The 24,921-nt window shown below is 44.2% G+C and overlaps 1 protein-coding gene across 1 annotated transcript in view; it reads left to right on the top strand.

The window, feature by feature from the left end:
* Positions 1-16,456: 16,456 nt before the first annotated feature.
* PLB1 (phospholipase B1) overlaps positions 16,457-24,921 on the top strand; it is a 157,774-nt gene continuing 149,309 nt past the window's right edge. Inside the window, exon 1 of the mRNA XM_061432953.1 lies at positions 16,457-23,413. The gene's annotated coding sequence lies outside the window, so the exon portion shown is untranslated. The remainder of the gene's footprint in view (positions 23,414-24,921) is intronic.

Here is a 24,921-nt window from a genome sequence, read left to right as displayed (position 1 = left end):
CTCCATTTCCCAAGAAATTCCTGGTTCTGATTTGTGTGGCCGGCGGGGGACCACTCTTACCCATACTCTCATGTCTGGCCGCCTCCAATTCCTTCTGGAGGCAGTCGTCCTCCCCTGACCCAACTCAGATGATCAGGCACGAGCCCAGAGGTTCTTGCCCCTGACATAAGCCCCAGCCAAACCCAGGGGCACCCTGCCCCTTTCCTCTCATTTCCCCAAGGCTTCCCCCAACTTCATTAAATTTCATGGAGGTGTTTCAGGCATGTTATGAGGGTTGGCCTTGCAGGGGGTACCTCTAGGTCACTGCCATTTTCCAGTTGTCTACTTCGTCATGAGAATGAAAAAATAAATTAGCACCCTGCTTCTGGAACATTGATGTTTACAGGATCACAAAGGAGCAGACAGGCTATCTGCGATTCTTAAAAAAGAATGCCCCACCATCTGAATGGAAGGCAGCTCCTGAGGCTGGTGAAAAATATTATAATGAATAAAAGGAATGCTACTTCATGTCTCTGGTTGAAAATGTATGGCGTGAAAGTTGGTTTGTAAATAAGTAAAAGTAAATTAACCCAAGGAGAGAGAAATCAAAGGAGGCTTCTCGGTAGGGTCTTAATGGGCAGAGGGGCACCAGCTGGCCACGCTTCTCCAATCATCTCATCTGTTTCCTCACTAGCTGGTGAGCCCTATATAAGGCTTTATAAGCCCAGTGGCTTTATATAGCATCCCTCTCTCTCAATCCTTAGGGCCTAGCACAGGTTCCAGCACACTAAGTAGGGTGATCATGTAGTCTATCACCCAAAGCAGGACACCTCAGGAGTGAAAGGAGGCCATTAATCATCATGTCAGGACAACAGTTGTAATCTGGGACTAATGCATGAATGAACAAATGAATGAATGAACAAATGATGCTTTAAAAGGTTGAGGCTGTTGGCACTGAGGCAGCCATGGCTTCCTACATCCCCTGATGTCACTGTCAAATAGAAAATTCATCCGCATGTACCATAGGTACCATCACATGTTTTATGGTCCATCTTTGTTCTTCTTTTGCAGACAAGGACTCCGGCTGCAGAGAGAGAAGCTGGGCTGGGACTGAGGGGCCCTGCTGGTGCTTCCCAGGGTCTCCTCCACCGAGGGCACTGTGTCCTCAGGTGCCAGGCACTGAACTAGGTGCTCTGTGTTCTTACTGCATTTAATCCTCCCACCACCTTTGTGAAATAGCTGCTCTTATAACCTTTGGTAGGTGAGTCAACTGAGGCTTAGAAAAGTTAATTAATGCGCCCAGTGTCACACATCAACCAATATCAGAGCTATAACCCAGGCCCAAGTCTGTTGGAAGTCAAAGCATGTGGTTTTAACAGTCCCCAACCTTGCTTTTGTGTGGCCTTCTCTCTACCGCTTGGGGCCCCAGTAATATCGGGTTCATCAAGGAGAGGGGTCATGGGGGTTGGGGGCTGGGGAGAAGAACAGGAACAGAGAGTTTGCCTCCCAGGTGGCCGATCCTGTGTCCAGTTGTGGGTTGGATGGGGCAGTGGCCAGGTCAGGATGGTGAGCAGCAGGCTCTTGGCAGGTTATATGCCTTCCAGGCTCTCCACAGGAGAGGATGCCCAGACCCAAGTGTTGTGTCTGAGTCTGTATGATGGGGAGGGTGGGTTAAGGAAGAGAAAGTAGGCCCCTCCTACCTCCTGCCAGCCTCCTCCCCACCTTCACCCCTGCAGGGTTGTGGGGTTTCCTTTGACCTGGCCGGGCCATTTCTCCAGAATGGCCATCTGAAGCCAGCCCCAGCCCACTGGGAGAGGCCCAGTGGTCTGAGGCCTCCAGCTGGGGTGGACCATGCCACACCCTGGGGAGAGAGGCTAGCAGGGACTTGGCCAGGCTGAAGTGGAGGAGGGGAGGCAGAGTAGGTAGGGCTCAGCATTCTGCTGGGTGGATGGGGGCAGTGAGAGGGGTGGGTCAGGCTGGGTGCAAGCCAGGAAAGGGTGCGACTAGGGCTCTGCTGGGCACTCGCCCCCACCTGCACGTCTCTGCCTGAGATTCTCTTCAGACAGGTCTTGGCCCCGGCTGCCAGTCTGGCCCATCCTGGAGACTTTGCCGGCCCAGTACAGCTAACTGGCGCCCTCTAGTGTCCACCTCTCTGGGCCCAGTTGCCCCCTCTTGGAAACCACACATCACACACAGCTCCCCTGAGCCTGTCCCTCAACAATCCCCCCAAACCTATCATGTGTCTTCCAAACCAAGACACCTCTAAGAGTGAGAGGGGGGCTCTGAGGATAACGAGGCTGGGACGACAGACATAAAATGGGACTGTCCCTAAGACAGGGCATTTGATCTCCCCAACCCAGGTCAGAAACAACCCCCCACCCCCACCCCCACCCCACAACCATTGTGGCTGCCAGAACCATCTCTGGGAGGCATCCCATCAAGGAAATGAGAATCTCATCAGCACGAGGCCTGGGAGAGCAGGTGATCAAGGACCGTGCGGTCAATACACAAGTAGTAGCTGCATGGGTGGTGGTCATCACCTATTGGTCTAGCTTGCCCAGTTCCAGCTGGGCGGCAGCAAGGGAAGCTGCATCTGAAGCTCCTGTGAAGAGGGAAGGAGGATCTGATTCTGGAGTCCAGTGCACAGCAGGAGGGTGGCAGGTCATGGAGCCGGTAGACTGACCGCAACATCGGCCTATGAGTAACTGAGACATCCCTGCTCCTGTCATTTTGGGTGTTGCTGGGGCATCTGGAGAGAAAACTGCCCCTCCACCAAGAGAAGGACATTTTGACATGGCATCTCTTCTGGCTAGTTTTCAGGTGGGTCCTCCGTCTCCCTGCCCACCCCTTTTGGGGTGGCGTTCACCATGACCACATCTCTGCAGGGCAGGCTTCATGCCCTCAGTGACGAACACAGGCTAGTGCGTGGGCCGCCACCTGTCCCCATCCCTGTCGTCCCCCTCCATTTTCTCGTCACTGCCTCGTGGCTTCTGGAACAAGGCTTCGGGGTGATATGATAACTGCTGACTCCCTGGGGCTCCCTGATGTGGGCTGATGTGAGGTGGCTGGCATCCGTGACCCCTGCACCCAGTGGGGCCTGGCATCAGGGCTGCATCCTACCCTGGGGAGCCAGCTGAGAAGCCCAGGGGCCAGAGCCTGGGCAGAAGGACCAAAACAGGCTTGGGAGAGCAGAGGAGAGGAGGTGCCTCAAGTCTGGGGAGGTGGGATGGGACCAAAGGGTTTCCACAGGTGGATCTGGGGCAGGGCGGGGGGCGGCGCAATGCTGACTTGGGCTCAGCTTGGGGACCCCCGGGGGAGGGCCCTGGGGTGGCACTCTGTGTGTGTACGATTTGAAGAGACTCATGAGTGACGTTGGCGAAGTCAGGCAGCTTTGGAGGCAGGACAGGTGTCGTTCTGGAGAATTCTTTGGCATAGGGATGACAGGGCAGGTCTGGTGCCTTGTGTGGGAAAGGGAAGAAAGCTTTCAGTTGGGTTTTTTTGTTCCTCAAACCAGTCTGCCCACATCCTTGGCATCTGTGCCCCAGGAAGGATCTGTTCGCAGCCCTGCATGTCTGGGCCTGAGGGGCAGAGTGCCTACGTGAGGCCTGCGGTCTCTCCAGCCTCTCCCCCAGGGGTCGCGGCCACTGCTGGAGTGGAGGGAGCGTCCGGCTCTGCCTGTGCCCCTCCTGCTCCTCACTCCCTCCTCCCCCCACCCCATCCCCCAGCCAGTGGGCTCTGCTCTCTGTGCCGCCTTTTCTCTCCTGGGGTGCTGGCTCTAACAGAAGGCTTCCTTCTCCCGCCACATGCAGGGCTCTGCACGACCAGCAACACACAGACACTGGGGCTGGAACAAAAACCCAGGGTGTGAGATTGGACTCTGCCATTTACCAGCTATGTGGCCTGGGGCAAGACAAACTCTTTGAACCTCAGTCATCTCATCTGTAAACGGGGTATAATAGCACTTGATGGTCCTTATCTCATGGGGCTGTCATGAGGCTCAAATGCATGATGCATGAACACTGTGCAAAGGGCTCCGCCCGTGGGAGGGGTTATTATTACTGTTTTCATACCATGCGGGAGACCCAAACAGAACACTCATCCAAGACTGGAAACGCGTGCTGAGAGCTGTGCCTTGACTCATTCCTCACTGTCTAGTGAGCTTACGGTGTGCCAGGCCCTGTTCTAGGCACATGGGCTGCACAAACAGACGTGAGCGCTCACCATCCTAGAGCTCACATTGTGAAGGAGGAGCTCCCCCACACGCCCCTCTACTCGGCTCACACTCTGACCCATCTCCTGCATCTGCAGACCTAGCCTGAGAAGTCAGGAAACATCGATCGGCTTCTAGGAACTCCCTTCCTAAAGACCTCGCAGTCACCCAGTGGCCTGGCATAAGCCCTTGAGTGGAAAAACAAGGTCATTCTGATAGTTGCTGGAACCTTCAGAGCATTGTAGCAAGAAGAGTGCACAATCATTAAGTCTAATCACCCATTTTACAGACGAGGAAATCGGAGTCCAGAAAAGTTTAACTGCCTTGCCCTGGGTTATGCAGCTGGATACCCGATTACTCATTCAGTCAACAAACATTTTTTGAGCTCCTACTCTGTACCACCCACCAGGCACCAGGGACAAGGCTCTGCCTTAGTTTTGGCCTGTGTAAGCAAATAAGCTAATTTCAGGTGGTAAGGAGGGCTGGGCAGAAAACCAGGCCTCCAGATAGGGAGGTGGGGTGACTAGGGGTTGGGGAGGTCAGGGGAGGCCTTGTGAGGGGTGACATTTAAGCTGAGGAATCAAGTAGAGGGCTTGAAGGAATCCCCTCTCCACACTTCCAAGGCAAAGGAGCACCTCTCCATCCCTGCCCCTGGGAAAAAGAAACGGCATAGGAAAAGAAGATGGGGTTGTGAGCCCTCCTGCTGGTGAACACGTGTCTCTGAGCCTACAGCTGAGTCACTGTGTGTGAGGAGCGAGGTGGTAGCCCTCTCTGGTACCCAGATCTCAGGGTGTCTGGAGCTGCTGTTTTGTTTTTTTTTTTTAATAGACTTTATATTTTTTTAGAGTTTGAGGTTCACAGCAAAATGGAGCAGAAAGTACAGAGAATTCCCATACGCCCATGGTCCCCACCCCGCACGCGCACAGCCTTCCCGCCATCCATATCCCCCACCGGTGTGGCCTGTCTGTCACAATCCATGAACCTGCCCTGACATGTCATGATCACCCAGAGTCCACGGTTTCCCTTTTAGGGTTCACTCTGGATGTTGTACACTCAACGGGTTTTGACACTTGTAACCATCATAATAGCAGCATGCAGAGTAGCTGCACTGTCCTAAAAATACCTTGGGCTCTACCGATTCGTCCTGCCCTCCTTCCTAACCCCTGGCAACCACTGAGCTGTTTACTATCTCTGTCGTTTTGCTTTATCCAGAAAGTCATAGGGTTGGAATTGTACTGTATGTAGCCTTTCAAGCTTGGCTTCTTTAGTCATCTGTATTTAAATTCCTCTGTGTCTTTTCATGACTTGATGGCTCATTTCTTCTTCTTTTTTTAGAAATTTATCTTGATTTTTGGTTGTAATGGGTCTTTGTTGCTGTGCGGGCTTTCTCTAGTTGCGGTACCCAGACTTCTCACTGTGGTGGCTCCTCTTGTTGCAGAGCGCGGTCTCAGTAGTTGTGGTGCATGGGTTTAGTTGCTCTGTGGCAGGTGGAATCTTCCCAGACCAGGGATCGATCCCTGGCATTGGCAGGCAGATTCTTAACCACTGGTCCATCAGGGAAGTCCTCATTTCTTCTTAATGCTGACTAAAGTTCCGTGTGGATATAGGGGCTGCCTTTCTTCGGGTTCTGGTTTTTATCTAGCTTTTCCTACAGTAGTTTCAGCTTGCAGACCTTTCCTTCCCTGGTGGTGGGGTTGCAGCAGGCATGTTGCTGCCTGGTGCTTGTGGCAGGTCCAGCTGGAAAGGATGGGGTCTCTCTCTGGGCCCCAAGGCTGCACCACCCCTGGTTCCCAACAGGTGGCCACACCACCCTGCTCTGGCCAGCTTCTAGTTGGCAATGACTGAGAGGGACAAGGGCATCGTGGGAGACTGGGTGAGGGAACAAAGTAGAAGTGGTGGATGTCCCCATCGGCCACCTCTCTCCCCCTCTCCCCAGGCAACTCAGGTGGCCAAGCTACATTTCTTGGTTTGGGGCAGCAGAAGGACCTGGAGCATTTTGCCATCCCTGTTCTTCAACAAAAGACACAATACTGTCTTCTAGAAGACGGGAAACTACCACTGTTCTCATAATGGGATCTGATTCAAAGGTGGTAATTCCCTGTGCAAATAACCCCATTGCATGGGGAGAGCATCCCTGGGGTAAAGAACAAGGATGCTGGCACAGTCTGCTCTTGGAGCTGACAGTCTAAAGGGGGAAATATTTCAGGAGAAACAGGCTACTCCTTTTGTCAGCAAGACTGAACCACAACAACTGGGAATGAACACAGACAATGTGGTATTTAATACATACAGTTCAGTTCAGTCGCTCTGTTGTGTCCGACTCTTTGCGACCCAATGGACCACAGCACGCCAGGCCTCCCTGTCCATCACCAACTCCCAGAGTTTACCCAAACTCATGTCCATTGAGTCGGTGATGCCATCCAACCATCTCATCCTCTGTCATCCCCTTCTCCTCCTGCCCTCAATCTTTCCCAGCATCAGGGTCTTTTCAAATGAGTCAGCTCTTTGCATTAGGTGGCCAAAGTACTGGAGTTTCAGCTTCAACATCAATCCTTTCAATGAACACTCAGGACTGATCTCCTTTAGGATGGACTGGTTGGATCTCCTTGCAGTCCAAAGGACTCTCAAGAGTCTTCTCCAACACCATACTTCAAAAGCATCAATTCTTTGCACTCAGCTTTCTTTGGAGTCCAACTCTCACATCCATACATGACTACTGGAAAAACCATAGCCTTGACTAGATGGACATTTGTTGGCAAAGTAATGTCTCTGCTTTTTAGTATGCTGTCTAGGTTGATCATGACTTTCCTTCCATGGAGTATGCGTCTTTTAATTTCATGGCTGCAGTTACCATCTGCAGTAATTTTGAAGCCCCCCAAAATAAAGTCTGCCACTGTTTCCACTGTTTCTTCATTTATTTGCTATGAAGTGATGGAACCGGATGCTGTAATCTTAGTTTTCTGAATGTTGAGTTTTAAGCCAACTTTTTCACTCTCCTCTTTCACTTTCATCATGAGGCTCTTTAGTTCTTTTTCACTTTCTGCCATAAGGGTGGTGTCATCTGCGTATCTGAGGTTATTGATATTTCTCCCGGCAATCTTGGTTCCAGCTTGTGCTTCTTCCAGTCCAGCGTTTCTCATGATATACTCTGCATAGATGTTAAATAAGCAGGGTAAGAACATACAGCCTTGACATACTCCTTTTCCTGTTTGGAACCAGTCTGTTGTTCCGTTTCCAGTTTTAACTGTTGCTTCCTGACTCGCATACAGGTTTCTCAAGAGGCAGGTCAGGTGGTCTGGTATTCCCATCGCTTTCAGAATTTTCCCCAGTTTATTGTGATCCACAGAGTCAAAGGCTTTGGCAAAGTCAATAAAGCAGAAATAGATGTTTTTCTGGAAGTCTCTTGCTTTTTCAATGATCCAGAAAATTGGATTTGGCAATTGGATCTCTAGTTCCCCTGCCTTTTCTAAAACCAGCTTGAACATCTGGAAGTTCATGGTCCATGTATTGCTGAAGCCTGGCTTGCAGAATTTTGAGAATTACTTTACTAGCGTGTGAGATGAGTGCAATTGTGCGGTAGTTTGAGCATTCTTTGGCATTGCCTTTCTTTGGGATTGGAATAAAACTGACCTTTTCCAGTCCTGTGGCCACTGCTGAGTTTTCCAAATTTGCTGGCATACGGAGTGCAGCACTTTCACAGCATCATCTTTTAGGATTTGAAACAGCTCAACTGGAATTCCATCACCTCCACTAGCTTTGTTCATAGTGATGCTTCCTAAGGCCCACTTGACTTCACATTCCAGGATGTCTGGCTCTAGGTGAGTGATCACACCATCGTGATTATCTGGGTCACAAAGATCTTTTTTGTACAGTTCTTCTGTGTATTCTTGCCACCTCTTCTTAATATCTTCTACTTCTGTTAGGACCATTTCTGTCCTTTATTGTGCCCATCTTTGCATGAAATGTTCCCTTGGTGTCTCTAATCACCTTGAAGAAATCTCTAAGTCTTTCCCATCCTATTATTTTCCTCTATTTCTTTGCATTGATCACTGAGGAAGGCTCTCTTATCTCTCCTTGCTATTCTTTGGAACTCTGCATTCAGATGCTTATATCTTTCCTTCTCTCCTTTGCTCTTTGTTTCTCTTCTTTTCACAGCTATTTGTAAGGCTCCTCAGACAGCCATTTTGCTCTTTTTCATTTCTTTCTTGGGGATGGTCTTGATCCCTGTCTCCTGTACAATGTCACGAACCTCCGTCCATAGTTCATCAGGCACTCTGTCTATAAGACCTAGTCCCTTAAATCTACTTGTCACTTCCACTGTATAATCATAAGGGATTTGATTTAGGTCATACCTGTATGGTCTAGTGGTTTTCCCCACTTTCTTCAATTTAAGTCTGAATTTTGCAATAAGGAGTTCATGCTCTGAGCCACAGTCACAATACATCAGTGAAATATTATTCAGGCTTTTAAAAGAAGGAAATTCTGATAAATGTTATGATACAAATGAAACTTAAAAACATTTTGCAAAGTGGAATAAGCCAGACACCAAAGGACAAATATTGTTTCATTCCAAATAGGAAAAAGAGTACATCAAGGCTGTATATTGTCACCCTGCTTACTTAACTTCTATGCAGAGTACATCATGAGAAACACTGGGCTGGATGAAGCACAAGCTGGAATCAAGATTGCCGGGAGAAATATCAGTAACCTCAGATATGCAGATGACACCACTCTTATGGCAGAAAGTGAAAAAGAACTAAAGGGCCTCATGATGAAAGTGAAAGAGGAGAGTGAAAAAGTTGGCTTAAAACTCAACATTCAGAAAACTAAGATTATGGCATCCAGTTCCATCACTTCATGGCAAATAGATGGGGAAACAGTGGCAGACTTTATTTTTGGGGGCTTCAAAATTACTGCAGATGGTAACTGCAGCCATGAAATTATAAGATGCTTACTCCTTGGAAAGAAAGTTGTGATCAACGTAGACAGCATATTAAAAAGCGAAGACATTACTTTGCCAACAAATGTCCATCTAGTCAAGGCTATGGTTTTTCCAGTAGTCATGTATGGATGTGAAAGTTGGACTCTGAAGACAGCTGAGTGCCAAAGAATTGATGCTTTTGAAGTGTGGTGTTGGAGAAGATCCTTGAGAGTCCCTTGGACTACAGAGATCCAACCAGTCCATCCTAAAGGAGATCAGTCCTGAGTGTTCATTGGAAGGACTGATATTGAAGCTGAAACTCCAATACTTTGGCCACCTGATGCAAAGAGCTGACTCATTTGAAAAGACCCTGATACTGGGAAAGATTGAGGGCAGGAGGAGAAGGGGATGACAGAGGATGAGATGGTTGGATGGCATCATCGACTCAATGGACATGAGTTTGGGTAAACTCTGGGAGTTGGTGATGGACAGGGAGGCCTGGCAGGCTGCAGTCCATGGGGTTGGAAAGAATTGGACACGACTGAGTGACTGAACTGAACAGAACCACTTATATGGCATACCTGGAATAGTTAAATCCATAGAGACGAAAAGTAGGATGATAATTACCACGGGCTGGGGATGGGGACAGAGCTTCAGTCTGGGATGATGAAAAGTTCTGGAAGTGGATGGTGGTGATGGCAATGGACTTATTGCCACTCACAACAGTACACTTAAAATGTACATTTTTAACTGTACACTTAAAAATGATTAAAGTGAAAAAAAATGATTAAAGTGGTGCATTTTATGTCAGATATATTCTACTACCATAAAAAAGCTTTGTAAAAAAAGATTGAACCAAGATCATGAAATCATAAAGTGCACAGATTCTATCATGTTCTACCCTGGTTCACATTCCCTCCCCCTGCCACCGCCCCACCATGACAATCCAACATGCAGCCCTACTGCTGCTCTCAGCCAGCACTTCAGGAATGGAGCTATGAGAGCCTCAGATGAACTCTGAACTTCAACTGAATGGACTCGAGTTGAACCTAATGGTTGAGTCCCTGCTGCCTCAGGTGTAAAATAGGAAAAGAATACTTGCCCTTTCCTATATTACAGAACTGTCACAGAATCAGTGAGGTTACGTATGTGAAAGCATTGTAAACCCTGAAGTCCTCTGAACAGATAAGGAATCATTAGCAGTATCGTCCTTATTGCTTGCCTAGGTTGTTGGCTCCATCTGGGGACATCTCTGACTGTCGGAAAGGTCAGGCAGAATTGTGAAGTAGCAAAGGTTGCTCTTGCTGTCCCCTCCTCTTACATATTTCTTAGGATGTCCCTCTCCGTTTAGCAACTTCATCTTCCCTCCCGACCCCTTGATACTGTGAGCGATGCTAACCTCCTGCCTGTATCTCGTCTCTTGGGAACTGTGCAAGGAACACCCACTTCTCTGGTGTGTTTCCTTGGCTCTCACACTTCTGTCACACTCACAGCACTCCTGACACCAGATGTGTGGGGCTCGGCCCCACCCCCCAACATCAAGTAAATTTGTGACACCAGCTGGTTGTCCTACATCCCACAAAGCTGCCCCCTTCTACCTCACTTTCTTTTATCCTTCCTCCCTCCCTCCCCCTTCTCTCTTTCTTTCTTCCTTTCTCTCTCTCTTTCTGTCTCTCTCTCTCTCTCTCTCTCTCTGTCTCTCACCATGCAGCATGCAGGCTCTAGTTCTCCAACCAGGGTTCAAACCCATGCCCTCTACTATGGGAGCATGGAGTCTTACCCACTGGACCTCCAGGGAAGTTCCTTCTACCCCACTATATATTTTTTAAATTTTTAAGTTTTTTAGACTTAAAAAAGATACACTTATGACTGTGCTGGGTCTTCACTGCTGCACGCGGGCTTTCTCTAGTTGAGGCAAATGGGGGCTTCTCATTGCAGTGGTTTCTTTTGTTGTGGGCACAGGCTCTAGGGCACTCAGGCTTCAGTAGTTGCAGCTCTGGGGCTCTAGTGCGTAGGCTCAGGAATTGCGGCTCATGGGCTTAGTTGCCTTACGGCATGTGGGATCCTCCCGGACCAAGGATCAAACCTGTGTCCCCTGCATTTACCATCCCCTGCATTGGAAAGTGGGTTCTTTAGCACTGAGCCACCAGGGAAGTCTCTCCCACTTCACTTTAGATGCCAATTTGCAAATCCTGGTTGCCACCTATGCTGCTGATTGACTGACTATAAATCGGAGGAGGTTCAACGAATCTGCTGCAGTGGCTCACAGACCTCAGGAACAGTTTCTTTACTATTTACTGGTTTATTATGCATGTGTGCTCAGTCATGTCTGACTCTTTGTGACCCCATAGACCGTACCTGCCAGGCTCCTCTGTCCATGGAATTCTCCAGGCAAGAATACTGGAGTGGGTTGCCATTTCCTTCTCCAGGGGATCTTCCTGACCCAGGGATCAAACCTGAGTCTCTGGTGTCTCCTGGGTTGGCAGGTGGATTCTTTACCACTAGCACAGCTGGGTGATCATCAACTCCATTTCCCCTCTTCTCTCTCTGGAGAATGTGAGGTGGGGCTGAAAATGCCAAGTTTCTAATCATGGCTTGGTCTTTCCAGAGACCAGCCCCCACCCAAGAACCTACCAGGAGCCACCTTATTACAGCAAAAGCATGGCTATCCACCCAGGAAATTCCAAAGGATTTAGGCATTCTGTGTCAGAAACCGGGGTCAAAGACCAAATATTGGAACAAAAGATGGTCCTAGTGCTCTTATCATGCGGGGAATTATAAGGGTTTTAAGACTCTGTGCCAGGAACTGGGAAACACATAAATACTTTTTCTCTTACCTCACAGGATTCAGAATACCACCTCCTCCAGAAAGTCTCTCCAGATACTTCTGGTCTCTCCCTCATCTGAGCCAGATAGGGGTTGGGGAGCTGTGTGAGGCAATGAAGGTATCAGTGAAATTAATAATTTCATTGTTGAATGAATTGCTGCCTTCACTTACTATACATGTGACCTTGGCAAACTACCTTTCTGAGCCTCAACATCTCTCTGTAAGTTAGTGACAATACATGATTTAACAGGCTAGTAATGAAGATTAAATGATATAACCAATAGTGATAGAATATGAAGAATGCTCAGTTAATAATAGTTTCCTTCCTTTAAACTCTCATAACTCGTTATCTGAGCTTTCAGTCTTGTGTTGTAGGTATTTGCATCATTCATTCATTCAAAAAATGTTTAAATAATTATGAAGCCAAAACGTGTTATGAAGAAAAGTAAAAACAAAAGAGGCTGTTTAGGAAAGACTTTACTGATAAAGCATCATTTAGGCAGAAAATAGAGGGAGTGGATCCTGAAAATACCAGAGAAGGAGGTTGGGGCAAGAGCAAAGTCCCTGAGACAGCAACATGCTGGTGTGTTTGAAGACTGAAGGCAGGAAGAGAAGGGGATGACAGAGGATGAGACGGTTGGATGGTATCACCTACTCGATGGACATGAGTTTGAGTAAGCTCCTGGAGTTGGTGATGGACAGGGAGGCCTGGTGTGCTGCAGTCCATGGGCTCACAAAGAGTCGGACATGACTGAGCAACTGAACTGAAGGAAGCCAAGGTGGCCAGATCAGAGTGAGCAAGAGACAGAGGGAGGAGGAGCAGAGAAGGAGCAGGGACCACATCACGTGAGGTTTTTGTAGACGGTGGCAAAGACTCTTTTTGTTTACTGGTGAGATGAGAAGTCGGCAGACAGTGATGAGCAGAGAGTGAAAGAACTGACATAGGCTTTAAAAGGATCACTTTGGGGGAACTTCCCTGGTATTCCAATGGTTGAGACTTCTCCTTCCAGTGCAGGGGGTACAGATTCAATCCCTGGTCGGGGAGCTAAGATTCCACGTGCTTCATGGCCAAAAACCAAAACATAAAACAATACTGTAACAAGTTCAATCAAGACTTTGAAAATGGTCCACATAAAAAAAATCTTAAAAAATTCTTTGACTGCTATGTCCTGTGCCATTGACTGCATGGTAGCAAGGGTAGAAACAGGGAGATTGATTAGCAGGTTAGTGCAGTAACCCAGGCAAGATATGCTAGTGGCTTGGACCAGAAAGGCAAATGGGGGTAGAAAGAATGGTCAAATTCTGAATATATATTGATTTGAAAGGAGAGCCAAGACTACTTTCTGGGGAGTAAGAGAAAGGCTTAACACTAGTATTTTTGGCCGAGGAACTGTGAAGATGGAGTTTTCATCATCAAAATAAGGAACCTACAGGGAAAAGTGGATTTGGGTGGGGCAAAGTGGAAATTACAAATTTGATTTTGTATTCATCCAGTTATTACTATTTGCCATGGTCTTAATTTGTTTCTAATAATCCACATTTCCTTATATTACTTTCCTTCAGCCTGAGAACTTCACTTAGCATTTTCTGTAGTGAAGATCTGCCAATGGTGATATTTTAGTTTATCTTTAACTGCTACTGCTAGGTCACTTCAGTCGTGTCCAACTCTGTGGGACCCCATAGACGGCAGCCCACCAGGCTCCCCCGTCCCTGGGATTCTCCAGGCGAGAACACTGGAGTGGGTTGCCATTTCCTTCTCCAATGCATGAAAGTGAAAAGTGAAAGTGAAGTCGCTCAGTCGTGTCTGACTCCTCTCGATCCCATGGACTGCAGCCTGCCAGGCTCCTCCGTCCATGGGATTTTCCTGGCAAGAGTACTGGAGTGGGGTGCCATTGCCTTCTCCTATCTTTAACTAGAGATATCTATTTTAACTTCAGTTTTAAAGAATATTTTTGCTGGGGTAGAATTCTGGGCCAAAAATTTTTACTTTCAGCACTTTAGAGATGTTTCTCCATTGTTTCCACTTCCCATCACCATTTTAAGTTTTATTAAGGTCAGTTCAATTCAGTTCAGTCACTCAGTCATGTCCGACTCTTTATGACCCCATGGACTACAGCACGCCAGGCCTCCCTGTGCATCACCAACTCCCGGAGTTTACCCAAACTCATGTCCATTGAGTCAATGATGCCATCCAACCATCTCATCCTCTGTCATCCCCTTCTCCTCCTGCCCTCAATCTTTCCCAGTATCAGGGTCTTTTCAAATGAGTCAGCTCTTTGCATCAGGTGGCCAAAGTATTGGAGGTTCAGCTTCAATATCAGTCCTTCCAATGAACACTCAGGACTGATCTCCTTTAGGACGGACTGGTTGGATCTCCTTGCAGTCCAAGGGACTCTCAAGAGTCTTCTCCAACACCACACTTCAAAAGCATCAATTCTTTGGTGCTCAGCTGTCTTCAGAGTCCAACTTTCACATCCATACATGACTCCTGGAAAAACCATAGCCTTGACTAGATGGACATTTGTTGGCAAAGTAATGTCTCTGCTTTTTAGTATGCTATCTAGGTTGGTCATAGCTTTTCTTCCAAGAAACAAGAATCTTTTTATCTCATGGCTGCAGTCACCATCTGCAGTGATTTTGGAGCCCCCCAAAATAAAGTCTGCCACTGTTTCCACTGTTCCCCATCTATTTACTATGAAGTGATGGGACCAGATGCCATGATCTTAGTTTTCTGAATGTTGAGTTTTAAGCCAACTTTTTCACTCTCCTCTTTCACTTTCATCATGAAGCTCTTTAGTTCTTCTTCACTTTCTGCCATAAGAGTGGTATCATCTGCGTGTCTGAGGTTATTGATATTTCTCCCAGGAATCTTGATTCCAGCTTATGCTTCATCCAGCCCAGCATTCCTCATGATGTGCTCTGCTGCTGCTGCTGCTGCTGCTGCTGCTGCTAAGTCACTTCAGTCATGTCCAACTCTGTGCAACTCCATAGATGGCAGCCTACCAGGCTCCCACATGCCTGGGATTCTCCAGGCAAGAACACTGGAGTGGGTTACCATTTCCTTCTCCAATGCATGAAAGTGAAAAGTGAAAGTGAAGTTGCTCAGTTGTGTCCGACTCTTCATGACCCCATGGACTGCAGCCCACCAGGCTCCTCCATCCATGGGATTTTCCAGGCATATAAGTTAAATAAGCAGGGTGATAATATACAGCCTTGACGTACTCCTTTCTCAATTTGGAACCAGTGTGTTGTTCCATTTCCAGTTCTAACTGTTGCTTCCTGACCTGCATACAGATTTCTCAGGAGGCAGGACAGGTAGTCTGGTATTCCCATCTCTTTAAGAATTTTCCATAGTTTGTTGTGATCCACACAGTCAAAGGCTTTGGCATAGTCAATAAAGCAAAAGTAGTTGTTTTTCTGGAACTCCCTTGCTTTTTTGATGATCCAGTGGATATTGGCAATTTGATCTCTATTTCCTCTGCCTTTTCTAAATCCAGCTTGAATATCTGGAAGTTCACGGTTCACATACTGTTGAAGCCTGGCTTAGAGATTTTTGAGCATTGCTTTGCTAGCGTGTGAGATGAGTGCAATTGTGCGGTAGTTTGAACATTCTTTGGCATTAAGGTAGAGCTGATAAAATTATAAGATATCTAAAGTACATAACACAGTGATTTGATATGATATTTGTTAAGGTATAACTGATAAAATGATAGGATATCTAAAGTACATAACAGTGATTTGATATATGACCCATGGTGAAAGGTTGCCCCCATCTAGGTTGATTAGGACATCCATCACCTGATATATTTATCTTTTTGGGGGGCTGGGTGAGAACATTTAAATTTTCCTCTCTTAGAAAATTTCAATTATACAATATAATGTTGTAACCTTTAGTCATCATGTTATACTGTAGACCATCAGGGCTTATTTATTTTATACCTGAAAGTTTGTATACTTTTACCAACTTCTGCCTGTTTCTCTGACATATAGCCCCTGGCAACCACTCTTCTGATCTGTTTCTATGGGTTTGACCCCTGCCCCCTTTATTTAAGATTCCACATATAAGTGTAAGTGATACCATGAAGTGTTTGTCTTTGTCTGACTTATTTCACTTAGCACATTGCCCTCTAGGTTCATCCATACTGGTGCATATGACAGGATTTCCTTCTTTTTTAAGGCTTAACAGTATACTGTTGTACATATATACCACATTTTCTTTATCAATTCATATTTTGAAAGGCACTTCAATTGTTTCCATACCTTGGCTATTGTAAATAATGCTGCGATGAACATGTGGGTACAGATATCTCTTTGAGATAATGGTTTTACTTCCTTTGGATATATATCAAGATGTGGGATTGCTGGATCATATGGTAGTTCTATTTTTATTTTCTTGAGTAGCCTCCATACTACAGTGACTGTACCAGTATACATTCCCACCAACATTGTACAAGGGTTCCCTTTTCTTCACATCCTTACCACATTCTTCTCTCTCTCTCTCTCTTTTTTTTTCTCATAATTTCCCTGATGATTAGTGATGCTGAGCACCTTTGCATGTACCTGTTGACAATCTGCCTATCTTCTTTGGAAAAATGTCTATTCATGTTATTTGTTCATTTTAAAATTGGGTTACATGGTCTTTTTCTATTGAGTTGTACAAATTTTTTTTGTATGTTTTGGATATTAACCCCTTTTTGAATATTGGTGTCCATTATTTCTGGTGAGAAGTCAGGGTCATTTGAGTTGTTTTTCCCTCTATACGGGGTTCCCTTGTGGCTCAGCTGGTAAAGAATCCGCCTGCAATGTGGGAGACCTGGGTTCAGTCCCTGAGTTGGGAAGATCCCCTGGAGAAGGGAATGGCTATCCACTCCAGTATTCTGGCCTGGAGAATTCCATGGACTGTGTAGTCCATGAGGTCTCACAGAGTGAGACACGACTTTCACTTTTCCCTCTATATGTAAAACATCTTTTTCCTCTGGTTACTTTCAAATTTTTCTCTTTATCTTTGATTTTTGGCAATTTAATTACAGTGTGCCTTGGGGAAATTTTCTTTGTATTTGTCTTGCTTGGGGTATACTGGGCTTCTTGAATTTGTAATTGTATATCTTTCACTTTGAGGGAATTTTGGCTATTTCTTAATTCTTTTTTTCCTGTCCAGCAGTCTCTCCCCTTTTTTCCTGTGATTCCGGTTACATATGTTAAACATTTTGATAGTGTTTCTTACGCTCTGAGGTGCTGCTCATTTTTTTTCAACTTTTTTTCCCTCCTTGTCTTCAGATTGGATGCTTTATACTGATCTAACATCAAGGTCATTGACTCTTTCCTCTGTTTTCTCCATTCTGTTGTTAAGCCTAGCCAGTGAAGCTTTTATCTCAAACACTACCTTTCTCAGTTCTAGAGTTCCCATAGCTTTTTAAAAATAGAGTTTATTTTCCCCCAAGGTTTTCTATCTCTTCATTGGTTACAAACACACAACCACTTACCTCATGAAGTATAGTTATAACAGCTTATTTTAAAATTATAATCTACTGATTCTAATGTGTGGGTCATCTCAGTTTTCATTGATTGTCTTTTGAGTATAGGTCACATTTTCCACATTCCTCATGCATTGAGTACTTTGGGGATATTCTGGACTTGTGATTAAGTCATACGACTCTGGTTTCTGTTGTACAACTCCCCCCAAAACGCTGGACTGTTTGTTTGCTTTAGCAGGCAATCAACTTGATTGTATTATCAGACTATAAACTGCCTTTTAGGCCACAGTTCAAATCTCAGTCCTTTTATTCTTATCTGGGCCTCTTAAGCCTGCCTCATGTATTACATTTCAGGAACTGTCCAGAGATCTGGACAGAGCTTATACATAAAAATGTATGGCTTTTCATCTCTGGGTCTCTTTTCTTGAATTCCTCCCATCATTTTCTACAGGCTGTGGCTGCATTGAATTCTCTCCTTCGAATCGTCAGGCGAGAAGGACCACAGGTTTTCTATTATTTTAGCTGCCCTGTGTGACTCTACTGTGGCCTGCTTCAGGCTAAAAGCCATTTAAAAAAAAAAAAAAAGGAAACATGCCCTATGCATTCTCTTTTTCCAAATGTTGATTCCTCTCCAGAAACTGCTTGCTTTTGTTCACTCTCCAGGGTAATTGGTAGTGTCTAAGAGTTCATAGTTGCTCTCTGCAGGAGTCTGTCTCCTATGAGCTTAACTGAACTATCCTGGAAACAGAACTGTTAACATTTTTGGTTTGGACACATTAAGTTGCAGAAGTCCATTAGACATCCATTCACTATCCAGTCAGAAATGCACCTGGAGCTTCTGGAGAGAAATTATTCAACATTTGAATGGATGGTGTATAAAGTTATGGGTGTAGGAAAATCAACCAAGATGTGAATATACCTATAGAAGAGGGAACCAAACCCAGTTGTGCTGGGATCCAGCCCCGGTGGATCCAGGGAATTTGAAGGGGGAGCTCCACCCGTGGCACAGTTGTATTCCAGGGCTTAATGATCAGTATAATGAGGAAGAATTAGCAAAGAAAGTCAAGAAAGAGTGGACAACAAAGGAAGAGAAAAACCAAGAGAGTGTTATCATGAAGTCCAAGTGAAGGAAAAATTTCTGGAAAAAAAAAGGCAAGGCAGTCACCTGTATCCAATACCGCTGATAGATTAAAATGAATAGTAAAAACTGACTTCTGGGGGACTTCCCTGGTGGTCCAGTGGTTAAGACTCCACATTCCCAATGCAAGGGACATGGGTTGGATCCCTGGTGGGGGAACTAAGATCTCGCATGCTGCATGGTATGGCCAAACAAATAAATAAAAACTGACTTCTGGATTTTGCAACAGGAAGGTCATTGGTAAACCTAAAATAATTGTGTTGTTCAAGTGGGGTCAGTTCAGTTCAGTTCAGTCACTCAGTCTTGTCTGACTCTTTGCTACCCCATGGACTGCAGCACGCCAAGCCTCCCTGTCCATCATCAACTCCCAGAGTTTACTCAGACTCATGCCTGTTGAGTCGAAGATGCCACCCAACCATCTCATCCTCTGTCTTCCCCTTCTCCCACCTTCAAATTTTCCCAGCATCAGGGTCTTTTCAAATGAGTCAGCTCTTCGCATCAGGTGGCCAAAATATTGAAGTTTCAGCTTCCACATGATTTCCTTTAGGATGGACTGGATGGATCTCCTTGCAGTCCAAGGGACTCTCAAGGGTCTTTTTCCAACACCACAGTTCAAAAACTGTGGAGTCAGAATTCACTGAAAGTGGAGTCAGAACTCACTGAAATAAAGTGAGGAATTGAAGTCCAGGAGAATGGAGAAATCTATCAGGGAATTTTACCATCAAAGAAGAAAGAAAGATGTGATTGAAACTGGAAGGGGTTGTGTGACATCAAGAAATTTTGCTTTGCTTTTTGACATAAGGAAAAATTAGACCATGTTAGTTTGCTAAAGTAGAAAGTAGTTGAGAGGAAATAACTGGTGTGTTGAGAGAGAGAGGACAGGCTTCTGTGCACATGTGGGGAGTTGGTCTTAGATAAAATCATGAGCAGCTCTTTCAGAGCAGCTGGAGGCAAGAAAGGAAGCTGTTAGATGTCGGATGTGATGGGGGTGGGAAGGTCTATTATGAGAGGACCCAAAAGAGGGACAAGTAGAAAGAGGCAGCACACCAAAAAGAAATCCCCTTCACTTCTTAAACCAGTTTGTGTCAGATTTTGTGTTGCTTAGGGTCAAAATTATCCTAAATGATAAATATAGTTCTTATGAATCTTTCAAAAATGAATTTTCATAGACCAGAGCATTACCGTTTATAAGAAATGACCACAAGGGACTTCACTGCTGGTCTAGTGGCTGAGAGTCCGCACTGCCACTGCAGGGGGCCTGAGTTTGATTTCTGGTCAGTAAACTGGATCCCACGTGCTGCAACTAAGAATTCACATGCTGCAACTGAAGATCCTGCATGCTATAACTAAGACCTGGTACAGTCAAATAAATATCTATAAAGAAATGGCTATAAAGTAATAAACTTTCTTATTAATGGACAGGTCAGAAGTTCTGAGTCCAAATGGGTATTTACTATGCTTTCATTTACTTCTGGGAACCAATTCCAAAGAATGTCACACCTCAAAATATCTTTGGACTCTATTCTATTTTGAATTCCTTTAAAAATCTGTTACACATTTTGAGTACTCTCAAAGATGACAGATTTGGTCTTTTGTTGGTAGATTTGGTGTTGGAAATATACATAAGCTATTTGGGGTTGAGTCTGGCAAAAACCTTTTCATTTTTAAGGTTTTTAAAAAATTTTGGCCATGCTGCACAGCATGTAGGATCTTAGTCCCCTGACCAGGGGTTGAATCTGCACACTCTGTACTGGAGACCTTCCCAGGTGGCACAAGTGGTAAAAAAAAAAAAAAAAACCAACAACAACAAACCTGCCTGCTGATGAAGGAGACATAACAGATGTGGGTTTGATCCCGGGAAGATCCTCTGGAGGAGGGCATGACAACCCACTCCAGTATTCTTGCCTGGAGAATTGCCATGGACAGAGGAGCCTGGTGGACCACAGTCCATAGGGTTGAAAAGAGTTAGACACGACTGAAGTGACTTAGCACACACACACTTAACTCTGCATTGGAAGCACAGAGTCTTAACCACTGGACCTCCAGAGAAGTTCCTGGCAAATATCTTTTTAGATCAAAACTTGTTCCATGGGAAGTCCAGTGCAACCTGGAGCCTGAGTATGGGAAAGAAAAGTCACTATCCCGAGCTTGTCCTTTTGGAGTAAAAAAGTCATCTCAAATCCTTCTTAGTTAGCCTGACCATTCAACCCTGTGGATTATTTTCTGCAGGCATCATACTGCTGATGGCAAGGAAAACAGCCAATGTGGACTTCATTTCTGATGTGCAGAAAGTTAAATTTTCTGCTTTGAGACAGGATTATCCTCAGATGTGTGTGAGGCAAGAGAGCCAAAGAAGGATCTCCTCTTCCCATTTATCTTTCACAGGGAGTCTGCGCCTTTCTTACTTCGCTTCCTCTCTCTCTTTCTCACCCCCTTTCTCGTTCTCATGCCCCTCCTCCCCTTTGTTATGGAACTGTAATTGACGTATAGCAATATAAGTTCCAGGCGCACAACGTTGTGGTTGATATTAATTATCACCACAGTAGGTCCAGTTACCATATGTCAGCATACAAAGATACAATATTATTGACTATATTCCCTGAGTTGTTCATTTCATCTCTATGACTCATTTATTTTATAACTGGAAGTTTGTACCTTCTAATCACCTCACCTGTTTCACCCATTCCCACCTATTCCTCTCTGCTTTAGCAACCATCTGTTTGTTTTCTGTATCTATGAAATTGTTTTGTCTATTCATTTGTTTGGTTTTTAGATTCTACGTACAAGTGAACTCATACAGTGTATATCTTTCTATGTCTGATTTATTTGACTTAACATAATACCCTCCAGGTCCATCCACGTTGTTGCAAATGACAAAATTTTATTTTTTGTGGCTGAATAGTATCCCATTGTATATATACACCACATCTTCATTATCCACTCATCTATCAACTGACCCTTAGGTTGCTTTCATATCTTGGTTATTGTAAATAAAACTAGTATGAACATTGCGTACACATAACTTTTCAAACTAGGGTCTTTATTTTCTTTGGAAAAATACCCACAAGTGGAATTGCTGGATCTTATGGCAATGGCACCCCACTCCAGTACTCTTGCCTGGAAAATCCCATGGATGGAGGAGCCTGGTAGGCTGCAGTCCATGGGGTCGCTAAGAGTCGGACACGACTGAGCGACTTCACTTTCACTTTTCACTTGCATGCATTGGAGAAGGAAATGGCAACCCACTCCAGTGTTCTTGCCTGGAGAATCTCAGGGACGGGGGAGCCTGGTGGGCTGTCATCTCTGGGGTCGCACAGAGTCGGACACGACTGAAGTGACTTAGCATAGCATAGCATAGCATGGTAGTTCTATTTTTAATTTTTTGAGGAACCTCCATACAGTTTTCCATAGTGGCTGTACCAATTTACATTCCTACCAGCAGTGCACAAGGATTCCCTTTTCTCTGCATCTTTGCCAATACTTGTTATTTTTGTTTGTTTGTTTGTTTTTGATAATAACCGTTCTAACAGATGTGAGATGATATCTCGTGGTTTTGATTTGCATTTGCCTAGTGAGCATCTTTGCATGTATCTGTTGGTCATCTGTATGTCTTCTTTGAAGAAATATCTACATATTCAGATCCTCTGCCCATCTTTTAATCTGTTTTGTTTTTTGAGTTGTATGAGTTTTTGTATATTTTGGATATTAACCCCTTATCAGATATATAATTTGCAAATATTTTCTCTCACTCGATAGACTGCCTTTTTGTTTTGTTAGTGATTTCCTTTGCTGTGCAAAAGCTTTTAGTTTGATACGGTCCTATTTGTTTATTTTTGCTTTTGTTTCCCTTGCCTGCTGTGACTGATGTCAAAGGATGTACTTCATATGTTTTTTCCTAGGAGTTTCATAGTTTGAGGTCTTACATTTACATTTTTAATCCATTTTGAGTTTATTTTTATATATGGTGTGAGAAAGTAGTCCAGTAGGATTCTTCTGCATGTAGCTGTCTAGTTTTCCCAACATCATTTATTGAAGAGTCTTATCTTTTCTCCATCATATATTCTTGCATCCTTTGTCTTAGATTAACTGATCATGTAAGGGTGGGTTTATTTCTGGGCTCTCTATTTTGTTCCATAGATCTACGCGTCTGTTTTTGTACCAGTACTATACTGTTCTGATTACTATAACTTCATAGTATACTTTGAAATCAGGGAGAATGATACCTCCAGCTTTTTCTTCTTTCTCAAGACTGTTATGGCTATTTGAGGTCTTTTGTGTTTCCATACAGATTTTAGAATTATTTGTTCTAATTTTGTAAAAAATGCCATTAGACTTTGATAAGGATTCCATTGAATCTATATATTACCTTGGATGGTATGGTCATTTTCCCAATATTAATTCTTCCAATCTGTGAGCACAGTATGTCTTTTTATTTGTGTCATCTTCAATTTCTTTCATCAATGTCTTAGAATTTTTTTGAATACAACTCTTTTACCTCCTTGGTTAGATTTATTCCTAGGTGTTTTATTCTCTTTGATGGAATTTTAAAATGTGATTGCTTTCTTAATTTCTCTTTTGATACCTCATTTTTAGAGTATAGAAATACAACACATTTATGTATATTAATTTTGTATCCTGCAACTTTACTGAATTTATTTAAGCTAATAATTTTTGGTGGTGTCTTTAGGATATCCTGAATATTCATTGGAAGGACTGATGCTGAAGCTGAAACTCCAATACTTTGGTCACCTGGTGCAAAGAACTCACTCATTGGAAAAGACCCTGATGCTGGGAAAGACTGAAGGCGGGAGGAGAAGGGGACAACAGAGGATGAGATGGTTGGATGGCATCACCGACTCAATAGGTATGAGTTTGAGTAAACTCTGGGAGTTGGTGGTGGACAGGGAGGCCTGGAGTGCTGCGATTCATGGGGTCGCAAAGAGTTGGACACGACTGAGCGACTGAACTGAACTTAGGATATCATGTCATTTGCAAACAGTGACAGTTTTATTTCCTCCTTTTCAATTTTGATTATTTTATATCTTTTTCTGTTTGATTACTGTCGCTAGGACTTCTAATACTATGTTGAATAAAAGTAGTGAGAGTGGACATCCTTGTTTTGTTCTTGATCTTAGAGGATATGCTTTCAGCTCTTCACTACTGAGTATGATGTTAGTGGTGGGGTTCTTATGCTGTGCTGTGCTCAGTCATATCTGACTCTTCATGACCCCATGTACTGTAGTCCACCAGGCTTCTCTGTCTGTGAAATTTTCCAGGCAAAATTTACCTGATCCTACTCCAAGAGATCTTCCCAACCCAGGGATCAAACCCGCATCTCTTGTGTCTCCTTCATTAGCAGGTGGATTCTTTGTTTTTCTAATTCCTTTAGGTGTAAGGTGAGATGGTTTATTTGAGATATTATTTGCTGTTGTAGGTCTGAATCACTATAAGCATCTCTCTTAGAATTGCTTTTCCTACTTATCATAGATTTTGGATCATTGTGCTTCCATTTCCTCTTGTCTCCAGATTTTTTAAAATTTTCTTTTTTATATTTTCAGTGATCCATTGGTTGTTTAGTAGCATGTTGTTTAACCTCCACATGTTTGTGTTTTTTTTTTTTTTGTAGTTTCTTTCTTATAGTTGATTTCTAATCTCACTTCATTGTGGTCAGAAAAGATGCTTGATTGATTTCAGTCTTCTTAAATTTATTGAGACTTGTTTTGTGGCCTAATAGGTGATCTTTCCTGGAGAACATTCAATGTGCACTTGAAAACAATATGTATTCTGCTGCTTTTGAATGAATATTTTATGTCAAAAGTCCTGTATGTATTTAACCTGTCTGATCTGTGTCATTTAAGATCAGAGTTTTCTTTGATTATCTGTCTGAATGATTTGTCTGTTGATGTCAGTGGGATGTTAAAGTCCCCTAGTGTTACTGTCTTACTGTTAGTTACTTCCTTTATGTTTATTGATATTTGTTTTATGTGTTTAGATACTCCAGGGTTGGGTGTGTATATATTTATAACTGCTATGTTTTTTTTTGTTGGATTGATCACTCGATCATTATGTAATATTCTTCTTTGTCTTATTAGTCTTTGTCTTAAGTTCCATCTTGTATGATCGTATTGATAGTGCAGCTTTCTTTTTGCTTCCATTTGCATGGAATATCTTTTTTCATCCTCTTACTTTCAGCTTGTGTGTACCTTTAGATCTGAAGTGAGTCTCTTATAGGCAGCGTATATATAAGTCTTTTTTTCTTTTTTAATTCCATCAGCCACTGTATGTGTTTTGATTGAAACATTTAGTTTATTTACATTTAAAGTAATTATTGATAGTTAGGTCCTTATTACCATTTTGTTAATTGCTTTCTGT

This window comes from Bos javanicus, chromosome 11 (assembly GCF_032452875.1).
Source record: "Bos javanicus breed banteng chromosome 11, ARS-OSU_banteng_1.0, whole genome shotgun sequence".
NCBI lineage: Eukaryota > Metazoa > Chordata > Mammalia > Artiodactyla > Bovidae > Bos > Bos javanicus.
Note: the sequence above shows the minus strand (reverse complement) of the source record. Positions and strands in the feature narration are given on the sequence as shown.